The sequence below is a fragment of the Athene cunicularia genome (assembly GCF_003259725.1).
Source record: "Athene cunicularia isolate RWA chromosome 1 unlocalized genomic scaffold, athCun1 chr1_part2, whole genome shotgun sequence".
NCBI lineage: Eukaryota > Metazoa > Chordata > Aves > Strigiformes > Strigidae > Athene > Athene cunicularia.
The window spans coordinates 27,960,437-27,984,469 of NW_020799092.1; the positions used below are offsets into that span (position 1 = coordinate 27,960,437).

The 24,033-nt window shown below is 46.4% G+C and overlaps 1 protein-coding gene across 5 annotated transcripts in view; it reads left to right on the forward strand.

Moving 5' to 3' along the window:
* The first annotated feature begins 3,979 nt into the window (after positions 1-3,979).
* The window catches only part of SHISAL1 (shisa like 1), a 123,840-nt gene continuing 103,786 nt past the window's right edge, over positions 3,980-24,033 (forward strand). For all 5 annotated transcript variants that reach the window (XM_026867732.1, XM_026867733.1, XM_026867735.1 and 2 more), the window contains exons 1-2: positions 3,980-4,087; positions 21,209-21,362. The gene's annotated coding sequence lies outside the window, so the exon portion shown is untranslated. The remainder of the gene's footprint in view (positions 4,088-21,208; positions 21,363-24,033) is intronic.

Consider the following 24,033-nt stretch of genomic DNA (forward strand, 5'->3'; position numbering starts at 1 on the left):
TCAGCAGAAATAGAGAATCTCACCCCCATCCTTCTCGGTGGCAGCCAGGTCTTTGTGCATCCCGCAGCCAGCTGAGGCGGGAGCGCGGGCGCTGCAAGCAGCGTGGCCACCTGCACGTTTCAGGGGGTGGGAGTCAGCAGAGCAATGTCCAGCTCACGCTGGTCCTCAAGCAGAGGAGCTAAGTCACACACAGATCAAAACTGAGTACACGGTACCACCAGCGTGGTGGTGGGTGGGGAGAGTTACTCCCTTCTGTAGCTGGGCATATCCACAAGTACCTGCTGGACCTGGAGTCTGACTTTCAGCAGTCAATTCATGGTATGGGCGGGGGGGTGTGTGTATGGGTAGGGAGAGCCTGCTGGACAGTCATTCTGAGCACACTTGCTTTGGAAGGTATTTAAAAATAATTAGTTGCAGACGTTCCGGCATACTTGACCTTCATAAAGTTCTCAAACTGATGCTCAACACACTCAGCCGCTGTGTTATTAAACGCTTTTAGTTACCTAAAAAAAACCCAAATTGAAGTATTTTGCAGATTGTATAGCTCTCTTAGTGAGGAAGGACCAACTTGGAATGTTTTCAGTGTTCTCTTTGACTTCGTATTTACTTCTCCCGCTCCAGCTGTTCAGCTTATGCAGGTCAGCAGAGTCTTCTGCTGGGCTCGTTTAATGCGCGTGAGCTATTTGACCTATCTAATAATATATGAGCTGCCCCTTGTGGCACTGAAGGAAAATATCAGCTGTGTCATCCCAAGCCCGCAGGGCATTTGTGATGCCATGGGGTGTCTGGGACGTCGGCGTGGCAGATGTGACACGGGACCCTGCAGGAGACCTGAGCTCTTCTGGTGGGGCAGCCGGGGCTGCCAGAGACCCCCCTGTGCGCAACGGGATTGAACTTCCTCTGTCTGCGTAATTTCAATATCAGATCAAGTGAAAAAGACCAAACTCTCAGTCTCATAACATCGTCTTTAAAGCAGGTTCTCCATGCTAAGCCTGAAACTGCTTTGGACAGAGTGAATTGGCACTGCTGAATCTGTCCAAGCAGATGTACCTCAGTGCGGCTTGAATTTAAATTATCGACTTCTACTAGATCGTTAACAAGAAGCTGATATCCCTGAATGCAAATAAAGCTAGAGAATAAAAATCTTCATACTGCTGAACATATTAAACGCAATTATAAACCCCCAGTAACATGAGCAGAGTAAGTACAATTATCAGATTTTTTTTGTATTGCTTAAACCCTGTATGTGCAGGCGTCTCAGTCTCATTTTTAACCGACAGCCCAACACAGATGTGTTGGCTCAAGCTTAATTTGGATGTAACAGATTCATCTGAGGAGTAGCTAAGGCAACAAACTAATTACACATGCCAAGAGGCTGAATTAAACTTCACTTCCCAGAGATTCTCAAGTGATTTCAGAAGCTTGAACTACCAGATAACTACAAAAATGTTTTGTAAATAGTAGACATCTCCCATCATAGCCACTCAGTGCATTTGTAAATTGGCATTGTTATTTTTAACAACCATGACATCAAAATTGACGATTGTTTCACTGCAATTTCTAGCTAAAATGTTCCAAAGACTCTTTTAAAAAGTTGGGACTGGAAAATGTCTAAGTATAATTTCTCAAAATTCAAATAAATGAAGAGATGTTCAGCTGAGATTATTGAACCCTACTGTAGCAAAGCTGGTTTATTCTTTTGAGAAGGCAGTTTAAACCTGGTATTGTGCGAAATAGTCTCCAGCTCATCCGTAAGATATCTGCAGGAGTCCCGTCCCGTCCAGTGCCTGGGAAGAGCAATTAGTATGAGAAAATTATCCTTAACAGGGGTCTACCTACATTGCGGCCTTGTATTCTGTTTACCCCAACCTTTTTGCTTTGAGGAATATAAAGAAATTGTTTGAGTAGAAGAAGTTCAAGTATTTAAACCTTCTTCCTACATCAGCTTCGTAACGCCTTTGATACACGGTCTGTGCCCCAGCCTGGGGCTGGGCATGGGAGAGCAGGAGGGAGCGTCTGCCTTGGCCAGAGCCGCCTTTTGCACCCTCCCAGCTGTGCCCCCCTCTGCGGCGTGGGGGTGCTCCGGGCACCCACCTCGGGGTGCAGAGGAGGCGCTGACTGCAAACGTTCCCCGCCGGGCTCATACCTCCCTCCCATCTGTTCCCGTGGCCGCCAGACCTCGGACGCGACACAGCCCGAAGCACTTTCCCTGCCTTTTCTGCACCATTAACGCAGCGAGGTGCTCCGAGAGGGGATGAGTCATCTCACAGGGCCTTTTGGCAGCGGCTCCTGAAGCCGCAATCCTGCAGGCAATGGAATTCTAAATGAAAATACAGGTGAGGCTGCCTCCAAGACCTGGAGACTCTCCTTTTCCGTTCACAGTGGTTGTGGCGAAGGCGTCCGTGCCTGCCGTCACAGTCCTCCTGGGGAGGCTCCTGCAAGGGGACGCTGTGGGGAGCTTTCCCTGGCCGTGTAGACAAAGTTAAGGTTACCTGAAGGAAACTGCCAGCGTGCTTCAGGCGTTCCAGTTTTGAAAAGGCAAGCTGTGAGAGCCCACGGCCATCCTGTTTTCCTTCCCCTCATTCTCCTTCTGCCCTAGCTCTTCTTCCTCACATCAGTTACTCACATCTCTCCCGGATGCCCATATTTCATCCTTACACATTGGGCTTAGGAGAAACAAGGTCACCACGGATTGCCTGAGCTCTCTGCAGGTTTAAAGCAGTTCAGAAATGTTGATTTTCTGAGAGCTCTTGCCTCTTACCTGGACACAGTCCCAGGCTAATGCAGTGACACATTTATAGGACTGAGGTGATTTGTGCCCAGGTGCTTCAACTACACTGTGCGCATACACCCATATTCATTTGGATGTTCCTATCCATGTTCATTTTAGCCTGGCTCTGAGGAAGGATTTCTGTGCAGAAGGGGCTGTTGGGCGTTGGAATGGGCTGCCCAGGGCAGGGGGGAGTCCCCGGGATCCCTGGAGGGGTTGAAGAGTCGGGCTGAGCCAGCGCTGAGGGATCTGGGGGAGTTGGGAACGGTCAGGGGAGGGTCATGGTTGGGCTGGAGGAGCTGCAGGGGCTTTTCCAGCCCGGATGATTCTGGGATACTGGGATACAATGTCAAGGCAAGTACTGACCCAGTGGGACTGTAACTCCAGCATGATCCATCCGTGCTCTTCAGATGGGTGTCCCAGCTTGTTAAACTTACGCTCCCATCTTAAAACAAGTTTACAGCAGCAAACAGTGAAGCGCTACCAAATCAATCACTAATTGCACATCCCGCTCTCCCATTCACTTCTTCCCCCTTTCTAAATAAAAGGAAGGGTCAAGGTTGAATTTCCATCCTTCACCAAATGAGAGGCCACCTCGCAGCAAGTGGCCCCTTCCTTACCAGTAACTGCATTAGCTGTGAGTAGGCTGAAACCTCCTGTTTATCTGCCAGCACACAGAGCACGGTTACACAGACTGTTGCACTGGTGACTCATCTGATTTATTAACAGGTACAGCGCTCACCACCTTTTCCTTGCTTCTTCTGTAGACAATTCCTACTACTGTTCTTCCTGTGTATATGTAGATTTAGGGTAAGATTCAAACCATTCTGCCTCAAGAGCCCACGCAACGTAAGGCAAGGGCAGCCACCAAGTCAGATTCCTCAGTGTGGGAGAAAGGAGTGGGGATCAGTTGGCGTCTTTTTGGAAGACGCACCCTGGAGAATTTTATTTTCTCAGTGTTTAATTTTTTTTCTACATACTGAGTCTAGGTGGACTCTGCCTAAAAACTCTGCCTAGGTGGTTGTGGTTGGATGTTTCATAGATAAGGATGTCCAATGTGACCAGTTCCGTACTGGTCTGTATAAAGCTATACTGTGACAGATTAGAATGAGAAATTAAAATGCTGTCATTATACGATGTAATTAGGGTGGCTTAATGTGGCTGAAATAGACTGTGGCATGAGGGAGGGAGGACATCTCCCTGTCCAGCCTGGTGACAGAACCGACCCCTGCCTCTCCTCAGCCTGAGCTGCCGAGACCCTTGGCTGTTCGGAAACGTTTGTAATCCCCTACCTGGGCATCCTCATTCTGCTGCAAGGTACAGTTCCCCTTCCTCTTCCCTTTCCATTTTTTCTCTTTATTTCTCTTCCTCTTTTTTTCTTTTTCTTTCTGTTTTTGTTACCTTCACACTGTGTTCATGCTTGTGGCTGTGTGAATAGAATGTTTTCAGTCCGTTATGTGTACGTATCACCTCATCATATCTAATGGCAGCAGTATAATTATAATGCTACAACAGAAAACATTGGCTGTGTGGACAAGGCTGTAATAGCAGCCTGAGTGCTGTGAGTTAACCCACTCACTCTCCTCCACCACCACGTCTGGGCCTTTCCTTGAGAAAAATGTGTCTTTAACAGTCACATTCACCCTTTCCCAAAGGCAAACAATAAGCATCTCCTGTTAGCTAAATCAGGCAGTCATCTTAACTCAGGAATTTACCAGCATAAACAATAATTTCAGCGCTGTTCCAGCAGTAACCAAACAACTTTGTTCATCTCCGTTACGGGATCTGAGCTGTGATCTGGTTTTATTCCAGTTAAACCGTACAGGTTTTCTAAAGCCACATCTGAACTGTGCTGGCCTCTAGAAGTCTGTGCAGGTGTTATACCGTGTACTTTCAGGTTGCTCTAGCCCTGCTCTTCGCTGGTCCACATCCGTATTACTGTGGTTGTTGAAGGGTTTCACAGCAGTCCCAGCCCTCTGACTCTCTCAGGGAGTTAACAGCTCTTGTTAGCAGCTGGCAGACCATTGCTGCAGCACTCTATTATCTTATCTAACAGAGGATTTTATGGCTATATTTAGTTTAATTGAAGAATGTCCTAGAAAAGGACTCATGGCAAGTTTCATTATCAATATACCAGATTACATACGGACAAAATTTTAAAAAGAAGGGAGGAAAAAAGTTAATTGGAACCAGAAATTACTTTGGGCAGTTAAAATCCTTCAGCATTTTGTTGATATGTAGTTGGTATTTAGTCGCTGGATGAGATGATCCAGGACTAGATCTTTTTCTCCTACTCATTTCGAAGCTAATGGTCAAAAGCATGCTCGCTTCCATTGGATAAGCATTTATTTACTTCACTAATCCCACGAAATGACATTAATTCCCCATGGAGGCAGCTTGTTTATAGCATATTACAAAATCTGACTTCTAGATTAAAAGGCTTTACTTTGCCCTTATGTTTGAGAAGAAGACTTGTCTTCAGAGGAAAAAAAAATAGCAGAAATCGGGCACTTGCTGTTTACTGGTAGGAAGTAATTTTGCATTTTCCTTACCAGATTTCATGATGGGTTGCTTCACAGGATGGTCAGATAATTGAAGTTAGGAAGGGCTGCAGGAGGTCTCTGGCCAGCCTCCTGCTCAGGGTCAGCTCTGAGACCTCAGGGCATGTCTTCACAGCAGAAAACGTCAGAGGTGAGTCTTACCTGTGGGCTGGAAGCTCAGTTAATGTGGTGCCTTGCCCAGGTTCGTTAGCCTGCCTGAAAAGGAGTAGTACATTCCTGTGGCTCTATTGCCTCTGCCTGAGAGCCAGCTGGGGCCCCTCAGTCCGCCACGGCCGTGCGCTACCTCATTTTCTGACGCTGGCACCAGTACAGAGGGACTCCAGGAGATGCGGGTGGGGACACTGCTCAGCACACACCAGTATCTGCAGTGTCTCATCCCAGTGACAAATACCATACTTAACCCTATCAGTAAAATGTGCTCCTGGACCTATGAAGTAATGTGCACTTGGCTGGGGAAGGCTGGGACTGGCTGATCTTCATAGCTTTGGACGCTTTTTATAGCTTCTAGGGATGGACATCTGCGAGACTCTTAAACCTTCTTGATAATTTGGAATTGTTGCTTTAATCTAGTTTTATTTGTTGTCCCTGAGATGAGGCTAATCTTCCTGCATTTTGTCGGCTTTCTGAACAACACACACTGTTTCCTTCTGTAATAGCCAGGCTTTAGTTCATGAACCCCAAATATCTTGGGAAAGCTGCATTCACTGCAGCAGAGTTTATGCTGCAGGACCAGTTACAGCGTCCTCCTGTTGTCAACTCATTTACGTACCTCATGAATACAGTTTCCAACCCAGCAGGTGTTGTGCTATTCTCGTTTCATATATGGAGGCAGTTTTTTCCCCTGCTGATCTTCCTTAGCAGGGAATGGATGAAAGCACAATGAAAACTGTTTGGACACTTGGTGATTTAAGAGCCTGTTGGCTTGAGGCTCGTGCTGTGAAAATGTCACATATCCTAATCCTCGAATCTCCAGCATCCACAGCGTCACAGCGCAGCAAAGGAAGCGCCGCCGCTTGCAGCCTGGCTCAGGTGAGCGATGAGTTGCCACGAGCAGTCTGGTTGCTGGTGGAGCTGCAGTGCTTCCCCGTCCCCGCAGCCTCACGCGGCTTAACGCTTCAGAATAACGTTACCAATACTGTCATTTCGCAGGGACCAACCACCTTTTCCTTCAGATTGTCTGAGCCATTAACATACCCCGCCTTGCGCACACAATTCTGCTGGCTGGCATTTGTCCTCGGCTGTGTTTAGCTCTTAATTCCACCTTTGAATTTCGGGAGAGCTTTCGTGCCCCAAAGCTTGTCTCGGTTTTGTACCTCTGTTAACATTCATGTTTTCACAGAGTGGAGTCCATTTAACAACACCCAAAGCAAGCTTTTCTTTGGCTCCGGTACTGCATATTGCTTTGTCCCCATACCCTAAGGAAAAAAATTAAACTGCTCTTCAGGTAGTGTTAGAGCTATTTTTACTAGCAAAAATGTAGAAAACAGCTCTTTTAATAATATCTGTCATTATTTACTGAAACAACCATTCTTTCTTTACTAAAAAGGACTATCCAAGGCCAAAAACTTGTTTCCGTTTTCAGTGTACCGTTGCTGGGTCGTGTTTTCACTCCCGGTCAAGGGCAGACATCACCAAACTCATAGAGTGAACCTTTCCGCCAGCAGGTACACGCACTGTGTTCCCCAAAAAGCTAACCATAAGCCTTGTTCTCACACCCCCGTACAAAATCTTCCCTTTGAAACACTGAGGAGCATTCCCCAATCGTGACGGTGCCCCCACGCCTAGGACCTGTGGTCTTGGGGGCAGGCAGCCATTTGCCGAGGGTCGATTGTGGCTGATGTGTCACGGTGGCCCCATCTGCAGGGGGCCTGGGTTAAAAGACAGCTTTGATTGTAGCATCAGCACTGTCACGTCCCGGTTCTAGCAAGGATCCCTGAAGAACTGTCCTGTTCCCATGGTGCTGGGTGACAGCAAAGCCACTGGCAAGCAGATTTTACTGTGCTCCACTGGTATTCACTCAAAGTCCCTGTTTGTCTTCTCTGACATCACTGAAGATGTCCTGGAGCACGTGTCTTATGGGTGGGGAGCGGCTGGGGGAACTGGGGGGGTTCAGTCTGGAGAAGAGGAGGCTGAGGGGAGACCTCCTGGCCCTCGGCAACTCCCTGCCAGGAGGGGGCAGAGAGGGGGGATGAGTCTCTGGAGCCAAGGCCCCAGCGCCAGGCCCCGAGGGAATGGCCTCAAGCTGCCCAGGGCAGGGTCAGGCTGGCTCTGAGGAAGGATTTCTGTGCAGAAGGGGCTGTTGGGCGTTGGAATGGGCTGCCCAGGGCAGGGGGGAGTCCCCGGGATCCCTGGAGGGGTTGAAGAGTCGGGCTGAGCCAGCGCTGAGGGGTCTGGTGGAGTTGGGAACGGTCAGGGGAGGGTCATGGTGGGACTGGAGGAGCTGCAGGGGCTTTGCCAACCCAGATGGTTCTGGGATTCTAAGATATTATTTCACGTAACTCCCAGGTGTAGCTTTAGTTGAATCACGAGAGCTTTGAGTGTCAGGGTATTCCTAGCTTTGCACTGGTTTTTAACGTGCTTGAAAAGTTAACGTTGCTTGGAAAAAAAGCCTAGAACTTGTGTGAAAATAGTAATATGCATTGTGAATCTTTCCCTTTTCACTGATTGTCAGTAAAACGTGGTGCTTCAGTATCAAACAAAACTTCTAAGATTTATCTTCCCCAAAGGTGTACTTTGTGTATCATCTACTTACTGAAGGCTTCCTGGACCCCAGAAGAAGAGAAAAGAGCTGGGGTTGAATGGTGTTTCTGTTGAAGCTATTTGGATCAGCTGCCTTTAAGAATCTTGTTGTGATAATAACCCTGATAGTCAGAATGCTTATCCAGCTGCATAAATGTGAATGTGAGCCCTACATTCAGGCATGAATAACTGTCTGTCCCTGGAGTTTTCATCTCTGCGTTGTCAGCTAGACAATTAAATTATACATACATGTATTTGTTTTGTCATACTAAAGCAAAGCGAGACAGGGGAGTGTGAAGTTCAGAATATGGATGCTAATGGTCCAAATTCAGTCTTCCTGCAGGATAACAGACTTTGGCTGAAGTTTCACCAAGAATTAAATTATTCCAACAGACACAGGACATTTTCTGTCTTTCTGATGACCGAGTCCTGGCTGTGCATCACAGGAGGCTGGCTCTGAAGTTGTTATCCCCCAGAAAGTACCCACAGGATAAGACTTCTGGCAATTAATGCCCAATTCCCTGTTTCACCATGCTCGTGCTCACGAGGCAGGGAGGGTGGTGTGTGAGTGGGTGTAGGAAATGGGAAGGATGAGCTGTCAGGGATGAGTGAGCTGCCTTCATGTCCCTGAATTTTGCCTGTCCACATGGCAGCTCTGGAGAAGCTGCAGCATTGTGCCAACCTTTGGCAATTGGCAGTGACTCTCCAGGGAAGAGGATCAAGCTTGAGCACGATCAGAGCAAGTGTAGCAGTTCATATTTTGTATTTCTGATCCATCCCATACAGTGGAAGATTGTACTGTGGTGTATACGGGTCTTCTGGGGAATCTGTGCTGGTGCAGCCCTTCTCTGCCCCCCCAAGGGATAGGTGGGGCACACAGCCTTGGGCGACTGCCCACATGAAATCCTGTCCTGGGGACAGGATGTCACCACGCACGCAAATGCTAAGTCTTAACAGACATCAGTGACACGATCTGCTCTGCATACATTTCAAATAACAAATGCAAACTATTAGATTAAACAATGCCAAGCAAAGGCAAAGGTGTATAATTTTAAAGTCATATGAATTGCTCTATAAATGTCTGTTATCCTCAGCGAGGCTCTTATGTCAATACAAAATGCCGTACAGCGTAGCAGTGTTTGTTTGTTTTGTTCTGCAAAGGCCAATTCTCAAGGCAAGACAAATGACAGATGAGCAGATCCTTGTAGCCAAATATTTGCCAAAAGGAAAATCGATCTTTTTTTTCTTCTCTTTTTTCCTCTTGTCTGCAATAGTTCACTTCAAAGCTAGGCAGAAGCCGAAGCGATGTCCCTCTTCCCTGTGCCCCGGTTCAGACAGTGCCGGACCTGCTGCAGTAGGTCAGGCCCGTGACTGTTCTAGGAGGTCTTGTTGATTTATGTGGCCAATAACGCGGTCGATAAGAACGACTCCCCAAACGCTCCTTTTGTACCGTTATCAAAAGGTGAGTCATGGAAATCATCCTCCCCTCGGAGGGAGGGTTTGTTCCTTGGAAGGAGCACTGCTTACCCCGTCAGCATCCCCATCTGCTCTCTCGCGTCCAGCAGGACCCGCCACAGACGCCTCCGTGCCAAGCGGGAGGTGGAGACGGCCCTGTGGCAAAGGGGGAGATGATTCAGGAAGGCTTTTTTTCCCTCCTTTTAGTGCTGCCCGATTCCCTAACCCCTTTCCAGAAAGCAAACCATGACCTGAGCTCTGCTTGCACGTGCAGTGGGAGTCTGGCGGGGGGCTGGCTCTGGGGAAGGCACGAGGAGCCACGGCGCGGTGGCCACCAGGGTCAGCACAGCCCCGGCCCCAGCAGTGGCCAAGACACCAGCCAGGAGACTAAGGCCTTCTCAAAACCAACCTCACTAGATTTGGCAAGCCCGAATGCGTGAGCATTTGCGTTTCCACTGTCATACACCTGACAGAAAACAAAAAGAGCTGAGCCCTCAGGATTAAAGCCACTGTTACAGTTACTGGGAAGCGGAGAAAAAACAAGCAAATAAAAAACTCCGAGCTTTATCTAATTTCTGTGATTATTAGAAAGGCACGCTGAGTTTCCCTTCTTATAAAAGGTGTCCAGTCCTATCTCACAGGTTAACCTTGCAGGCGTTTTATTGATGACATCTAATGAATCTGTCGTTCTAAATTTCTTTTGGAAGGAAGGACAAAGGCAGAGACATGCTCGCCAAATGCAGATTAATTCAAGCCATTAACAGTACATCCAACCCATTTATAATGAAATGGCTTAATATTAATCCCATCATTAGAAGTGTAATTCTCTAAAAATGTATGAGAGAAAAGAAGAGCAAAGATCCAGGGTTTGGAAGTGAATCTTATAAGCAGTAATAGCCTTTTAAAGCTATTGAAATTTAATTAGAAAGATGCTGATAATGTAAAATCACCTGGAGAACTTGTGTCTCTGTGTATGAGCTGCACATGGGTAGCAAATCCACCTGAGAGGAAGTCACTTCTTTTGCCACCTCTTTGGAAATTTCTGGACACTATGGTGCTCCTTTGCATGTCCGTTTACCCATGTTTGAGTATTAGTTACCCCTCAGCAAGATCCCTCTTGCAGAAAGAGGTGCGAAGAGAAGAAACGGAGCATCCTCTCTGGTCCCTGTGCTTGGGAAGCCCCGAATGTTCTGAAGACTCGACTAGAATGGATAGTCTACATGCAGGTCTGGGTGTTATCTCTTGTTATTCCACCCAAATATGCAATATTTTGAAAGAAAAAGAATGTAAACTTCACACAATATGTACTGAAAAACGTTCACAAATGTTTTCCACGATGCAGCTCACATGAGAGGAAACGTATCTCACATAGTAAAAGAAATTCAGTTCGATACCAGATGCTTCTCATCTGAATAAGTGAGTTAAGACCTTGCTAGCACAAAACCAAGCTGTATTTTTATTACTTCGTGGCATTCAGATTATGTAATGCCTTTTTTTTAGAATGTTGATACCGGGGTAAGTGTTGTGAATTGGATTCTGGGTTTGCCACTTTGAAATTATTTTTGTATTTCTCATGTCGTGATGTGCAGAGAAGCTCCCCTCCCTCCCAGACCTCTGTCACATACTTCCATTCTTCGCCTCCGTTCCTGCTCAGAAGCAAACATTTCTGAATTTGAGGCAGACTTCCCCTGCGTGTGTGTGGCGGGGTGTGAAGGGACTTTCGTAACAGCAAGCAAAAGGGCTGCATAAACTATCACTACGGTAGGCAGGGATCGCTTCTTCCCACTGCTAAAGCACATATAGTTCTGTGGGCAGGAGGAGTAGCAAAGCACGGCAGAAAAAGCAGCACCACGGAACAGATTGGGCCCGGGGTATAAGCTGTGCCTGACTGAAAACACAGCAGTGGTGTTGATAGATTTGCCTACCTGCAGATGTTAAAATCCTGCTGAGTTTTGGGGTTTTTCTACAAGCAGTTTAATTGCTCTAACGGCGCTCTGTTCCATATTAAAATAATCTTTCTCGAGATTGTTGGTAATTGCCCTTATCTGTTTTGGTTCAGTAATTATTTATTACTGCAGCAAGGGAGGAGGCTGGGTTTTGTTCGGCTTGGTACGCCCCGCCGAAGGGCCCTGTCCCTACCCCAGGAAGCCTGCAGAAGCAATCTTCTTTCGTGTGCACTAATGTCACTTCACCCCAGCTCTGACAGGAGAAGAAAAGTGGGATCTTGCTTTATGACTTGCAATTATTAAATTACCACAGCTTTGCAAATTTCTGCTTGCCACTGCCTTCGTGATCTTTTTAATCCATCTGAACCGAGAAGTAAAATGAGCTTAAAGAAACTAAGCGCTTGGTTAGCGTATGTTAAAGGCTGTGAATGATCATGGTACCCAGCTGATGAGCAGTAACAGAAATTCCAGTATTTCATTTGCTTTGGATTATGTGACCACAGGCTTATACTCGTCTTGGCAGGTTTTGTGCTGCTGTAACTATTAGAGGCCTCCGTGGTGATAATACTGTGTGCATGGTTATGCTGATACAAACCTTAGTGTGGATCCTGTCAGTATTTGTCAGTACTTCCCCCTGTACCCTGCGGATAATCGTAATAACTCAGAGAGCATCTGTATGTCCAGGGAGCCGTGCTGGAGGAAGGAATGTGCTTCATCTCCTGCTTTGTCATGAAAGAGGGTGCAGTGTGTGCAAGCACCCGAAGGAGCCGTTTTGGTGGGAGCAGAGTGCTGCTCTCGCAGACGCCTGGCTCTTACAGCAGCAGCAGCTCCTTGGTGGGAGTAGCGCGGGGGCTCTGCAGAGCAGAGGGACGTGGCTCTGCCCCGGAGCAGGACCCGGGGCAGGGGGTGCTGAAGGCGCCACAGCCTAGTGACAAGGCTGGCCAGGAGATCGGGTCTCCCAAGCCCCGCTCTGACACTCCACGCAATCTCTCACCACAGAGATTTGTTTTGTTGGGGTGTTTTTACTGCTTTGGTGGGCTTGAGGTCTCTCAAAACAGGGACGGGTTAGTATCCAGCTTGCTGTTCAGCCTCGCGGGGCAGATCTCACGTGTACGTGGTTGCACTCGCTTCCCCAGGGCAGGGCCCGGCTGGCTCTGAGGAAGGATTTCTGTGCAGAAGGGGCTGTTGGGCGTTGGAATGGGCTGCCCAGGGCAGGGGGGGAGTCCCCGGGATCCCTGGAGGGGTTGAAGAGTCGGGCTGAGCCAGCGCTGAGGGGTCTGGGGGAGTTGGGAACGGTCAAGGGAGGGTCATGGGTGGGCTGGAGGAGCTGCAGGGGCTTTGCCAACCTGGATGATTCTGTACCTGCAACACCAACGTAGCAACTTGCAGAGCTTTTTCTCTCTTCTACCAGTCTTCCTGACAGCTGGGGCTTGATTTTCTGTTTTCTGTGTCTGCTGTGGAGCAAGGTGCTCTGTGTGGCAATTGGTTTTAATGAGGGCTAATTGTCTCTAGGGTGATGAATCCCACAGAACTCCCTTTCACCTAAATGGTACCAGTATAAGCCACATCTGTGCATAAGATGAGCTGTGACTGAGGAGTGATCACTAACCAGTCTTGAAAAGCAAAGCCACCTTATCCCCAGTTTTATGCTCTCACCAGCTTTGACAGTTGCCATCCCAATAGTAAATCTTTTGCAGCTGATAGAGTCCAGAAACACTTTTGAGAGGTTTTAGAAACGGTCCTGAATACTTCCCTCTGCGGGTAGCAGCACCATCTCAACTTCTGCAATGGAGCCTCTGAAAACTCTGTTCACCTTCTTGAAAGGCTTTAGCCTCTCTGTATGTTACTTTATTAATAAAGCATAATTTAATTTTTCTGTTACCGACTTAAATAAATTTTTAAACTGTGCATTAAGGTGTGATGTATGAGATGAAAGCTTCTCAGAAGAAATTCATTAAGACTCACCATTCATTTTGTACTTTTCCTCGCTGCCTCCATTTTCTATCAGTGGTGATAAGTAATACCAACCAAACTTTTTTTTTGACCAGATTTTGTCATTCCCAGCAGCGACAGGTACCACTGTCCGCAGTGGCAGCAGCTGGACAGATGAGCAGAGGAAGGGGAAGCTCTGTCTCAGCTCCTTCACCCCGAGCTCTGTGCTTGGGCATGGCAGAGTCGGGGCTCTCCCATCCCTGATCCGCCGGACATCTTCCTCTCTCTAGGACACCTCGAGCAGGGGTGCTCAGCCTCACCGACCTGCCCGAGCACTTAATGCTTTTCACTTTGAGATGTTAAATGAATCGGGATTCAATTCCATCTACCCCAGCGGCAGCAGGGGCAGGCACAGCACTTTGAGGAGGTTTGTATGCCGTAGTCGGAGAGCCCCTCACAGAGCAAGATTAAGTCAGAGGTGAACGCTACTTCAGAGACTGTATGGATTCCTGGGTTTATTTTGCAAGAATTGGGCCTGGTAGCTATTGAAAGCAATAGAAAAGATCTTCTCCTGCAGACAGTAGAGCAGGGCTTGCTGTGTGAGGAGTCTGCCAAATTGATAGCTGTGCAGACCAAACCCCTCCTTCACGGGAGAGTAACATCATACACCAGCACAGACAGTAGGAGCTCTTCCTTGTCTTGCTGATTTGCTGCAGTTCTCACCCAAAGGTGAGAGTAAGTATTTTATGTGCATCCTAAATGCAGTCCTGAGTATAACTTTTACTCTTTGAGAGGCCTAGAAGAAATGTTGGCTATTTGTCTTAGCATGATCCTTTGTCTGATTTTATTGGTATGTGCCCGAGTTTCTTTCCTTGACTTCATCCTCTTACTCCCTTCTCCCAAATACATTTAAAAAACCAGTTTTCCAGCTCCTTATCCTATCAGTGCTTGAGAAGGGGTCTTCAATCTTCTGTCTTAGTAAGGACTGATACTTAATTACACGCCTCCTAAATCTGATTAGTAGAGGTGAAGAGGACTCTTAACAACGTTTGGAGTGTTTTCACTGAGATCAGCAGTCCGAGGCCGCGAGCTGTGCTGCAGTAAAAGCTGTACAAGGTGCTGTCGGTGCTGACATACAAAAGGGTCCCTCTGTCCCACTTAGCAGTTGGTTACCCAGAGATAAACTTGCTAACGGATCCAGAAATGCCTCTAGGAGGTTACTTCTCACAAGCACTGCCCTTTCCTTTAACAAAAGAGATACTCGGTGGCGATGCCCTGGAGTTTGGGGGGCTTGCACTGTGTTTGTAACCCATGTGTGGAAGTTAGGGCTGGTATAGTTCAGTGATGGCAGCAGTTGGCTTCAGTTATTTGACCCCCAAACAAACCACCTTATAGCGGCTCACGGCATGGCTGGGGTTGGGAGGCGCCCCTGGAGATCCTCTGGGACACCCCCCTGCTCAAGTAGGACAGCTAGAGCAGGTTTCTCCAGGGATGGAGACTCTACAACCTTTTTGGGAAACCTCTGGCAGCGCTCAGTAACCCTCACAGTAAAAAATACTTCTTTGAGGTTTAAACAGGCTTTTTTCTGTTTCAGTTTATGCCCACTGTCTCTTGATTTCCCCATCAGAAACCCATGCTGACTACTCCTAACCATCTTCTTGTCCTGTCCTTGTCTTGAAATGACCTCCAGGAGGATTTGCTCCATCACCTTCCCAGGGATTGAGATGAGACTGACTGGCTTGTTGTTTCCTCGATCTAATCCCATCCTAGATTTAATTTAAAATTTGAGAAAACTCATCAATTCACAGCAAGACACGGCTGAACCTACAAAACTGTGCATGATTTCTGATGGACCCATGCAATTCCAGGGAGATTACCCTGATCTTCGACCCAAGCTGTAATGTGGCTTCATGCTCATAAAATTCAGCCCAATTTTGCTGAAAGTTTTATGAACTTCATTCAGCCCAGGAACTAACTCAATTTTCAGGCAGATAACAGAAAACCTAGATAGACAGTGCGTGGGTGAGAAGATGGATATGTGGCATAAGGTTTTCGTATCTGTTTGAATTAATATTTTAGAAAACAAAAACATTAATAATACACTGAAAAACTAACTTCAGAATCAATTTTGTTCAACGTAGCTTGGGTCAAATATCTGCAGCCCAAAGCTGACGGGAGTTTCTGTCTTTGATGTCACTGCCTGGCAACCAGAAGTGAATACTGAGAGTGCACCCACAAAGGGACCCGCTTCCTGGCTCTCCCCCGTACCCACTCACTCTTCCTCAGTAGCTGAAACTTCCGCAAGAGAGATCACATGGGTTTGGTTGATTTATTTCTGATAGATGAAAAAATCTCACTGTCAAAGATGGTGAAAAAAACCCCAAAGATGTTTATCAAGCAAATAAAAAGTACAGAAGTAAGGAAATGAAGGCTGTGGGAATCCTGTCAGCCTGGTGCTGGTAGTGGGAAGCTGCAGGCAGGGTGTTTCCAGCTCATACCTTAACTCTCATCGCTGCTCTGTCAGATTGGTGTTTCCTGATGTTTAATAATCAGATCAACCCTCGTTTAGGGCTGTGTATTTTCTCCTCTCCCCAGCTATTCATGACGGAGAGCAGGGGTGCCGTGGTACTTGCCAAACTCCGATGTAAGAGGGTTTTGTTCCCCTCCTGGGTTCAAATCATTGGGTCTGGGGGTGGCTCTGCTCTGGGCTGTTGGACTGGGAGACCTGGAACCCCTAGAGAGCTGGTGTCTGGCATGTCTGGGAGGTGACATACCTGGGCAGAGTTCAGCCCGTGACAAGGGCTGTGGCTGTGCGTACTGAACTGCCGAAGAAATGCAAACTCACGATGTAAATGCCCACTCTTCAGAGGGCACTTTCATTTGCTGGCTATTTTCTTTGGTTGGTAGATCATAAATCACAGGCATGTTAAAAATCAGTTAATGTAGATTATGCAAAACCCTTCATGCAGTGAAATAATTCTCAAAATGACATTCATTGTCATTAGGGCAGGTTTTCTACCATGAAATCATTTTTCGAATGATTTGACTCAGTAGACAGAACTAGCAGTGGCAGGAATAAGGCATTGTTCGTGTTGCAAGAGCTGATTGGGAAGCTGAAGGACAGGAGCTCTGTAATGCTTTAAATGATTGAATTTTGAACTGCAGGAAAGACTGTGGCTATTTTTGACCATTACAAAACAAGCTGGTTGGTTTTTTGAGGTGTGTTATCAAATTCTTTCCACAGTTCATACGTAAAGTATATTAAAGCCATTGAATGCTGATTGACAGAGAACTGTAGCTTCTCTTTAATTTCTACGGAAAGAAAAGTTGTCCTTCAAAGATTTTTTTTTTTTTTTTTTTTTTTAAGCTGCAAAGAATGTAAATTCAGTTCTAAGTTTTCCTTCACTGCAGCATCATGCAAAATTTTGGCTTTCAGCGTTCTTAAGGAACCGTATTGCAAACACGCAGGAAACGCTTTTATCTTCCTTCTCAAAGATCTGCCATTGTTTTGGGGCCTTTTTTAACAAATCGTTTTGTCTTGGTAGGGAAAAAGGGAGCGATTCATAAATAATTCAGTTGTATGTGTTTATATAAAAGCACAAGAGAAATTAATCCGATGTACTCAAACAGTTCCAGTGTGGCTCCCGCCTCCGTGTTCCAGGGCAGAATGATGCTGTGGGCCAAGGACGATGCTGAGGCAGTGGGGAGCGTTGCTGCTGAGGCCTTCCAGAGACGGGCTCACCCCAACCCGCCTTGTGCCACCACCCAAGGAAGGAAAAAGCTGCTTCGAGCATCTTTATTTCGTCTCCGGGGAGGGGCGGCTGCCCTCCCCTTCACAGAAAGCAGGGCCTGAGCCCCGCAGAGCTGGGGAGACCAGGGACAGGCTGGGACACGGGTGGTTTTCCCCAAGATTTCCCCATAATTATGGCCCAGCTCCGCGGCGACCGGTACCACCTTGAAGACAACAACATTGACTCGTCGTTTTCTTCATTCACTCTCAGTACCTCGGGCCACCTCGCCTCAGACTAGGGCACAACTTCAGCGTGGTCTCAGATGAAGAGCAAAACCAGTATGTAGCCGGCAAGCCCAAATGGTTTGGTGGGTGGGTCTGTGACTCAGGTTAGATGAGGGCTCTTCTCACCTGGAAGTCATTTCAGATTCAAGTGGGAATGTAAAATGAAAAGGCCATTTTGGAAGCAATGCCTTACGCAGATGCTCTTGTTCTGGAACAGGTGTGCACATTTTAATATTGATTAATCCTTTTTAAAAGTAAATTATATTTTCACGGAAAGAACGAGGGCATCCAGAGAAGGAGCTAGTTAAGAAGCAGCCACTGCACAAGGGTTTCTTTCACGGCAGGTCCTTGGCTGAAGTCCCGCGGCAGATGATGGGCACCCACGACTTTACTGGTCTCTCTCTAGTGGAGGGCTATTGGCTGTGTCTTCTCCCGTTCTGGACCAGAGCGAAGGGCCAGAGTCAGCCCTGGGAGGCTGCCGAGCAGGATGGGCCCAGCATCCCCTGCCCCCAGCCTCGGGTCCCGGCACCTGCCCCGCACCGTGCAGCAGGGAGGGACTCTCAAAACTTCCTCACTCCCTCAGACCCTCTAGTCTCATGAAGCTCACCTAACAAAAATAACTGGTTTGTAATTTAGCGCCAGTTGCTTAAAAATTACTCCGAGTACAAAGTTTGTACACTGAAACCAATCCATTCAGTTAATATCCATTCGTTTTAGATGTTTAAATCTGTTATTCCTCCTTCAGATAAGCTGATTGGCTTTTTGTGGTTTTAAAACATTATTGTAAGAAGAGAACATAAGTATTGACATCACGTAAGTCTGAAACAGGATAAGCATCTACCCAGTCACTGCGGTAAGTATGCTTTACAGAACTGAGCCTGCCATTTTCCAGCAAATTACCACATATTTTTCAGCCTGGCATCCCAATCAAAACCAAGGCTATTGGGGAACTTGCAGCCTTTGGCTAAATCAGCAAGTACTGAAATCATTACAAAAGTAGGACTGTGCGCTCCGTCACCCCAGCCTGATTACAGATCAGGAATTCTGGGCTACATCATCTCTTAATGGAGGCGTAACACTAGTCTGGGGGCACTGGGTGGAAGACTAAAGTCCTGAATACCCTTGTGACAGTAGCAAAACTCCTGATCAGTAATTCATCTATTGTTATCTCTGTTCTCAGAACAAATCAGTCTGGGCCTGCCAGGGGTAAGAAAACCTGCATTTTTATGGTTTAGTGTCCCGCAGTGATTTTGAGGTCTGACTGCAGACAGTGGCACTTGGCGGGTTTGCTCTCTGCGCGGATTCTTTGATGTCAGGCGGAGTAAAGCTCAGCCTGCAGCAGCTCCCCCTTGCCAAGGAGCTCCTACTGTCTTGCTCTTTTACCTGACCGAGCTTACAAAATTTGTAGGAACTTGATTCTTAGTCAAGTTTGGCTGAACTTGGACTGCTCGGGAGCTGCTGGTGGAAAGATAAGATAAACACGCAAAAACTATGAGTGGAGAAGTTTCTTTTCCTTAGGGAATCAGCCTAAAATCTTAGTAATCACAAAAAATCCATTCTCATGCAGGTTCCCTATCAAATGTACACGGGTTTCAGCCCGAGGAAGGTACCTTGAATGAATAGGTTTGCATCCAAATTCTACCCCCTCATTAAAGCGTTTGCTACTCAGTTTTTGTGATCAGTATTTTCATGAGTCCGCGGTCCCATGAGGCATTTTCCGAGTCCACTTACGACACCCTGTTAGCAAGTTTAGCCATCTCGCTGGTTTAACAGATTTTTCAACTTCTTTGAATTTTTGGATTCTCCGAAACTTCCATGGGCAGTGCAGCCATCTGCAGAGTGAGTTTGTGTTTACTGGCAATACAAACGCTTTTCCTCGTTGCCTTTTCTTGGGTTTTAGGAGCAGTTTCTGGCGCTGTAGCAGTTTACAGGCCAGAGATAGAAACGGCTATTCTAAACTCACCCTTTCTAAAATTGTATTACATGGTGCTTATATTCAGCCACATCTTGAAGCTATTCTCAGCTGAAGTCTGAACAACATTCTGTAATGTTTAGGTCGAATTTTTCTGCGTTTCTTGATTCTCAAGCAAATCTGTACTCCCTTGGTCTGAATCAGGTTAAGTATGTGCTGCTCTGGGAAGCTGAACCCCACATCTCTGGAAATCAGAGTGAAAGTAAGAAGGGTAACAGCAAAATATTGCCAGGATCAGTCACACTGTAATGATGAATACAGCAGAGTGTATAATATTGACTAACATCTTGTACAGTGGCAGGTACACAAGACTGCTGTGGAAGTAATTCTGGTCTTGTTCAGGTTAATGGGGCTTTTACAACTGACTTTGGTGGAATCGGGATTTATGTTTGACTCTTTTTTCAATTGTTTGTTCATATTTACACAACTAGACAGCACAGAAGATTGACAAATATCCAACATACTCTGCTCATGTTCATGTTGCTGTTCTTTCGGTCTTTTTCTCTTGAGTGTTTTTAAAAGTTCAGTATGACGTTTCTCGGCTCGCCTTTATTGAATTTATTATCTTTATAGACAGACTCCATGCATCCTATTACTGTCCACATTACAGACTTCTTCTGTGATGACAGTAAATATATTGTTCTGTTTGTGTTTGGACGTGGAGTCTGGAGGAGCCCTGGGGTCATCCGAGATCCATGACGAAGCAGCCACCGCACTGTGCCTGGGCTGGCAGCTCAAAACTCTCCTGCATCAGCCTCTGTAGTGCAGAATTGGATCACTTGGGGGACTGGTAATGACATAAGGAGCCTTTTCCAGAACCGTGCTGGAAGGGGGCTCACGAGAACATCTTGTTAAGTTCCACTTTTATAAGTGGAAATTTCTTTGCCTCGAGGATCAGTCCATTTCCACATAATGTTTAATCCTGACTATGAAAGACAATTTATCCCCGAAGCTAATAAAAATAGCTTGCCTTCTGACATAATTATATTGTATTATTTTAAAAAAGCAAGAAAAAGGAGGTGATATGACACACAAAAATTCCCAGTAGAAGGAAGCCAATTGAGCCCAGAACATTTATCATTCCTGCTGCCCCAGGTAAAGCCCCCCATCCCTCGTGTCTGATGTCACAAATTGATCCGTGAAGAACACTGTCAAAAAGAAGAGTGTTATTGCCCATAAAATCATTGTAGGTTGGTGGTGTTTTCTTCATTGGTGGTGTCAGGGGGATGAAAAAAATTTCTATTATTAAACGTAACAAAAATGGTAATCATCACTACAGTCCTGCTTTCACCAAACAAACGAATCCCATTTGTACTGATGAGCCACTGATGGCATGCCGAACGTTAAACTAAGCAAAGAGAAGATGCGGGGTGAAGTCCTGCTCCCACGGAGCCACTGGAGGTGTTAAACCTTCCGCTGGCTTCAGATGGGTAAAACAATGAGATTTAGTCTGGGGCTCTGCTCAGGGATTGTGCATCTGGGAGGCTGGGAGCCACGGCACTGAGAAATGCAGACTTGAACTTAGGTTCCCAAGGGCCCATTTAGGCCCTGTAATAAATGGCCTAATTTTCAAAATCATTGAGTCCTTACTGGCCGGTGCTGATGAGACTGTTCCAGTGATCAGTCGCTGTAGCTCGCTCTAACACACGCCAGCGAATATTTATCCCGAGGAAGCAATGTTCACTTTTTTTCATTTTGCATCTGTCAAAGACTGTAAAAAAAACCTTTGAGTAGAAAATTAACAAACCCCTGGTTTATCAAAAAGGATATTGTAGAACTCACCTTTTCTCTTTGGCATTTTCTTCCCCTCATGTTCAGGTATGAAATAAACGGAGGATTTCCAGCTTCCCTGCAGAATTCCAGGCAGATGAGTATCAGCAGTCTGTTCCCTGCTGCATGGCCTAGATCCTCCACCAGGAACACAATGAAAAACTGACTCTGGAGCATGACTTGAACAGACCGATGAGAAAAGGTATTCAGTGTTCTCTCAAACTCGCTCATTTTTTAATTCTGTACATCAAAACGGGTGGGTTTTAAGTGACCTTCTCAGGCTAAGATGATCAGTGCTGCTGGCGTAATCAATATGAGTTTTCCATAAGTGTGGACAAAAAGTCATCGTGACAATGGGGGGGTGTTGGACATATATGTAAAAAATAAGTAAACGAAGACAAAGGATTGATGAAAGACATTAAATTCCTTTAAAAGTAGGGTCAGTTTTATGATACAATGATCATATGTCAAAAAAGAAAATTTTCAAGTAGTTGGTATGTGGTAGCTTTGGACAAATAGACAGCCTCAAGTCTCTTCCTTAAAATTTAGCTCTGATTGATCTGAATCTCCTGTTCTTTGAAAAGTGGCTGTCATCTACCTCCGTGCGTATACTTAAGTAAGACCTAACCTGCTATTTAAAGTGTTGCACAAGTGGCTTAACTGAAGTCTTGGTTTAAGTCTGTTTAAACTGAACCATTGCAGTCTTGTGCAGATGCACTTAAATCAACGTACAGCTGCCGTATGAAATTCCACCCCTTTGAATGAAGCTAAATCAACACAAGCCAGTTGTAAATCATTTTAACTGTGTCCACATGTGGATTTGCTTCATGTTTAATGAAACTGATTTAAAGAAACAATCCTAGGGAAACCACTGCCGCTTTCTCTTGCAGGCAAAGCCTGTATTATGTGGATTTATTTGGAACCAGGAACCTTTCTGGCACACATACTGAATAGCCAGCATAGCTCTGCAGCTGCACTGTTGAACATCAACCCGAATTCTTGGTCTTGTTCTGGATTGGTCTAATGCATTTTCTTGTGTGGAGCCATATTTCTCCCTCTACTGAGATTTAACCCATGGGTTTGTCTTCCCAAATAGGTTGGGATTTCTTTCTTTTTTTTTTTTTTTTTAGAATAATCTGATTAATTTAGTCCAAACAGTATTTCACCCTATGTTTTTGTCCGGCCAGAAGCAGCATAGGCTCCTCATATCAGCAGTTACGTTCTTAACATAATAGTCTAGCTCTTCAGTTTGATTTATGAACACGCAAACAAGGAGAATTTTGAATTCAATCAGAACAAATGGCCGTGTGCTGTCTAGCCAGGATGTTCTGGTAGGGTTTCCATTGCATCTGGGAAATTGATCCTTCCGTGAATTTATGACTTCAGCTGACAGCAGTCTTCAGGTTGGTCCTGATTAAATCACATTAGTCTTAGGATTGTAGCTCCAACCATTTGTACTTCTGGAAGTTGTGTAAAGATTACTCATCCTCACGCATACTGTTTAGCCTTTAGTGAAGTGAGTTTTGTTTTTCTATCCAGAATTCGTGTTTCTTATAGATGTGATTCATTTCGGTGAATACCTTCAAAAGGCAGCAAGAAAGGAAAAGTTCTGATTTGCATATCCCCAATTCTTCATGTTTTATCTGAAAATCCCAAATTTGCATCCATGAGAGACATATATAAAAAAGCCCCAGCAGGTACCTACGATTTTGTCTAGGCTTTTTTTTCCCAAATATGCCAGTTATTCTAATAAAAGCTGTTACCACTCCCTGCAGGCTTTCCCAGGCTGGCGGCCGCAGACGGTTACAGCTGCGGTGACACTGCTGCTGGCGTTGTGCCCGTCGGTGTCGCGCGTCCCCCACACCCGTCAGCAACTCAGTGGGAGCATGGGGGACACTAAGCTATAAGAATTAATAGTGGTGTGGCCTTTCACACCCACTCGGTCTGGAGTAATTTATACATCTAACAGTGGTTAATCTTAGACGCAGTTATTATTTCACAACTGGACTGCACAGCAATACTAGATTTCACAGTGCCAGACCCTAATGACTCTTCTGTAGCATAGAATGTAGTATCTTCTTCGTTATCCCAACTCGTAGCTTTCTGTAAACGCTCTGAAGGGAACTTGAATAAAAACACAGATCTGGAAAGGAGAAAAGAGATGCAGAGCACAAGCCAAACCCTCAACTCGTGCTGGAGATAGAGCAAGTGCAAAGGCAGTGCCAGGCGGTGCCCTCTCGGGGCCGTCAGCCCCAGCGCGGCGTGAGCGTGCCATCCTCAGTGTGACACCGACACGGGCATCCAGATGCCTTGAGGTTTTTAAGGGTGTGTCCCAGTTTTGGCTGGGACAGAGTTAATTTTCTCCCGAGCAGCCGGTACAGTGCTGGGTTTGGGTTTAGAGTGAGGATGATGTTGCTGCCACATGGACGTTGTAGTTGTTGTGTAGTTGTTGTTCGGTGTCTGTCCCAAGTTAAGGACTTTCCGCTGGCCCGGGCGCTGCCAGCAGGCGGGTGGGTGCACGGGAAGCTGGGAGGGAGCACGGCCAGGAGAGCTGGCCCCAATTAGCCAAAGGGCCACTTCAGAGCATCGAACGTCCCGCTCAGTGCAGGATCGGGCGGGTTGGCCGGGAGGGGCCGATCGCTGCTGGGGCACCGGCCAGCGGGGGGGAGCAGCTGCACTGGGCACCGCTCGGCTTTTCCTGCGCCTTCTTTCTTTTTGTTACGTTCCTTTTCATTACTACTATTATTACATTTGATTTTAGTTATTAAACTGTTCTTATCTCAACCCACGATTTCTACTTCAGTTTCGATTCTTCTCCCCATCCCACTGGGAGGGGGGAGCAGTGAGCACCTGTGTGGTGCTTCCTTGCTGCC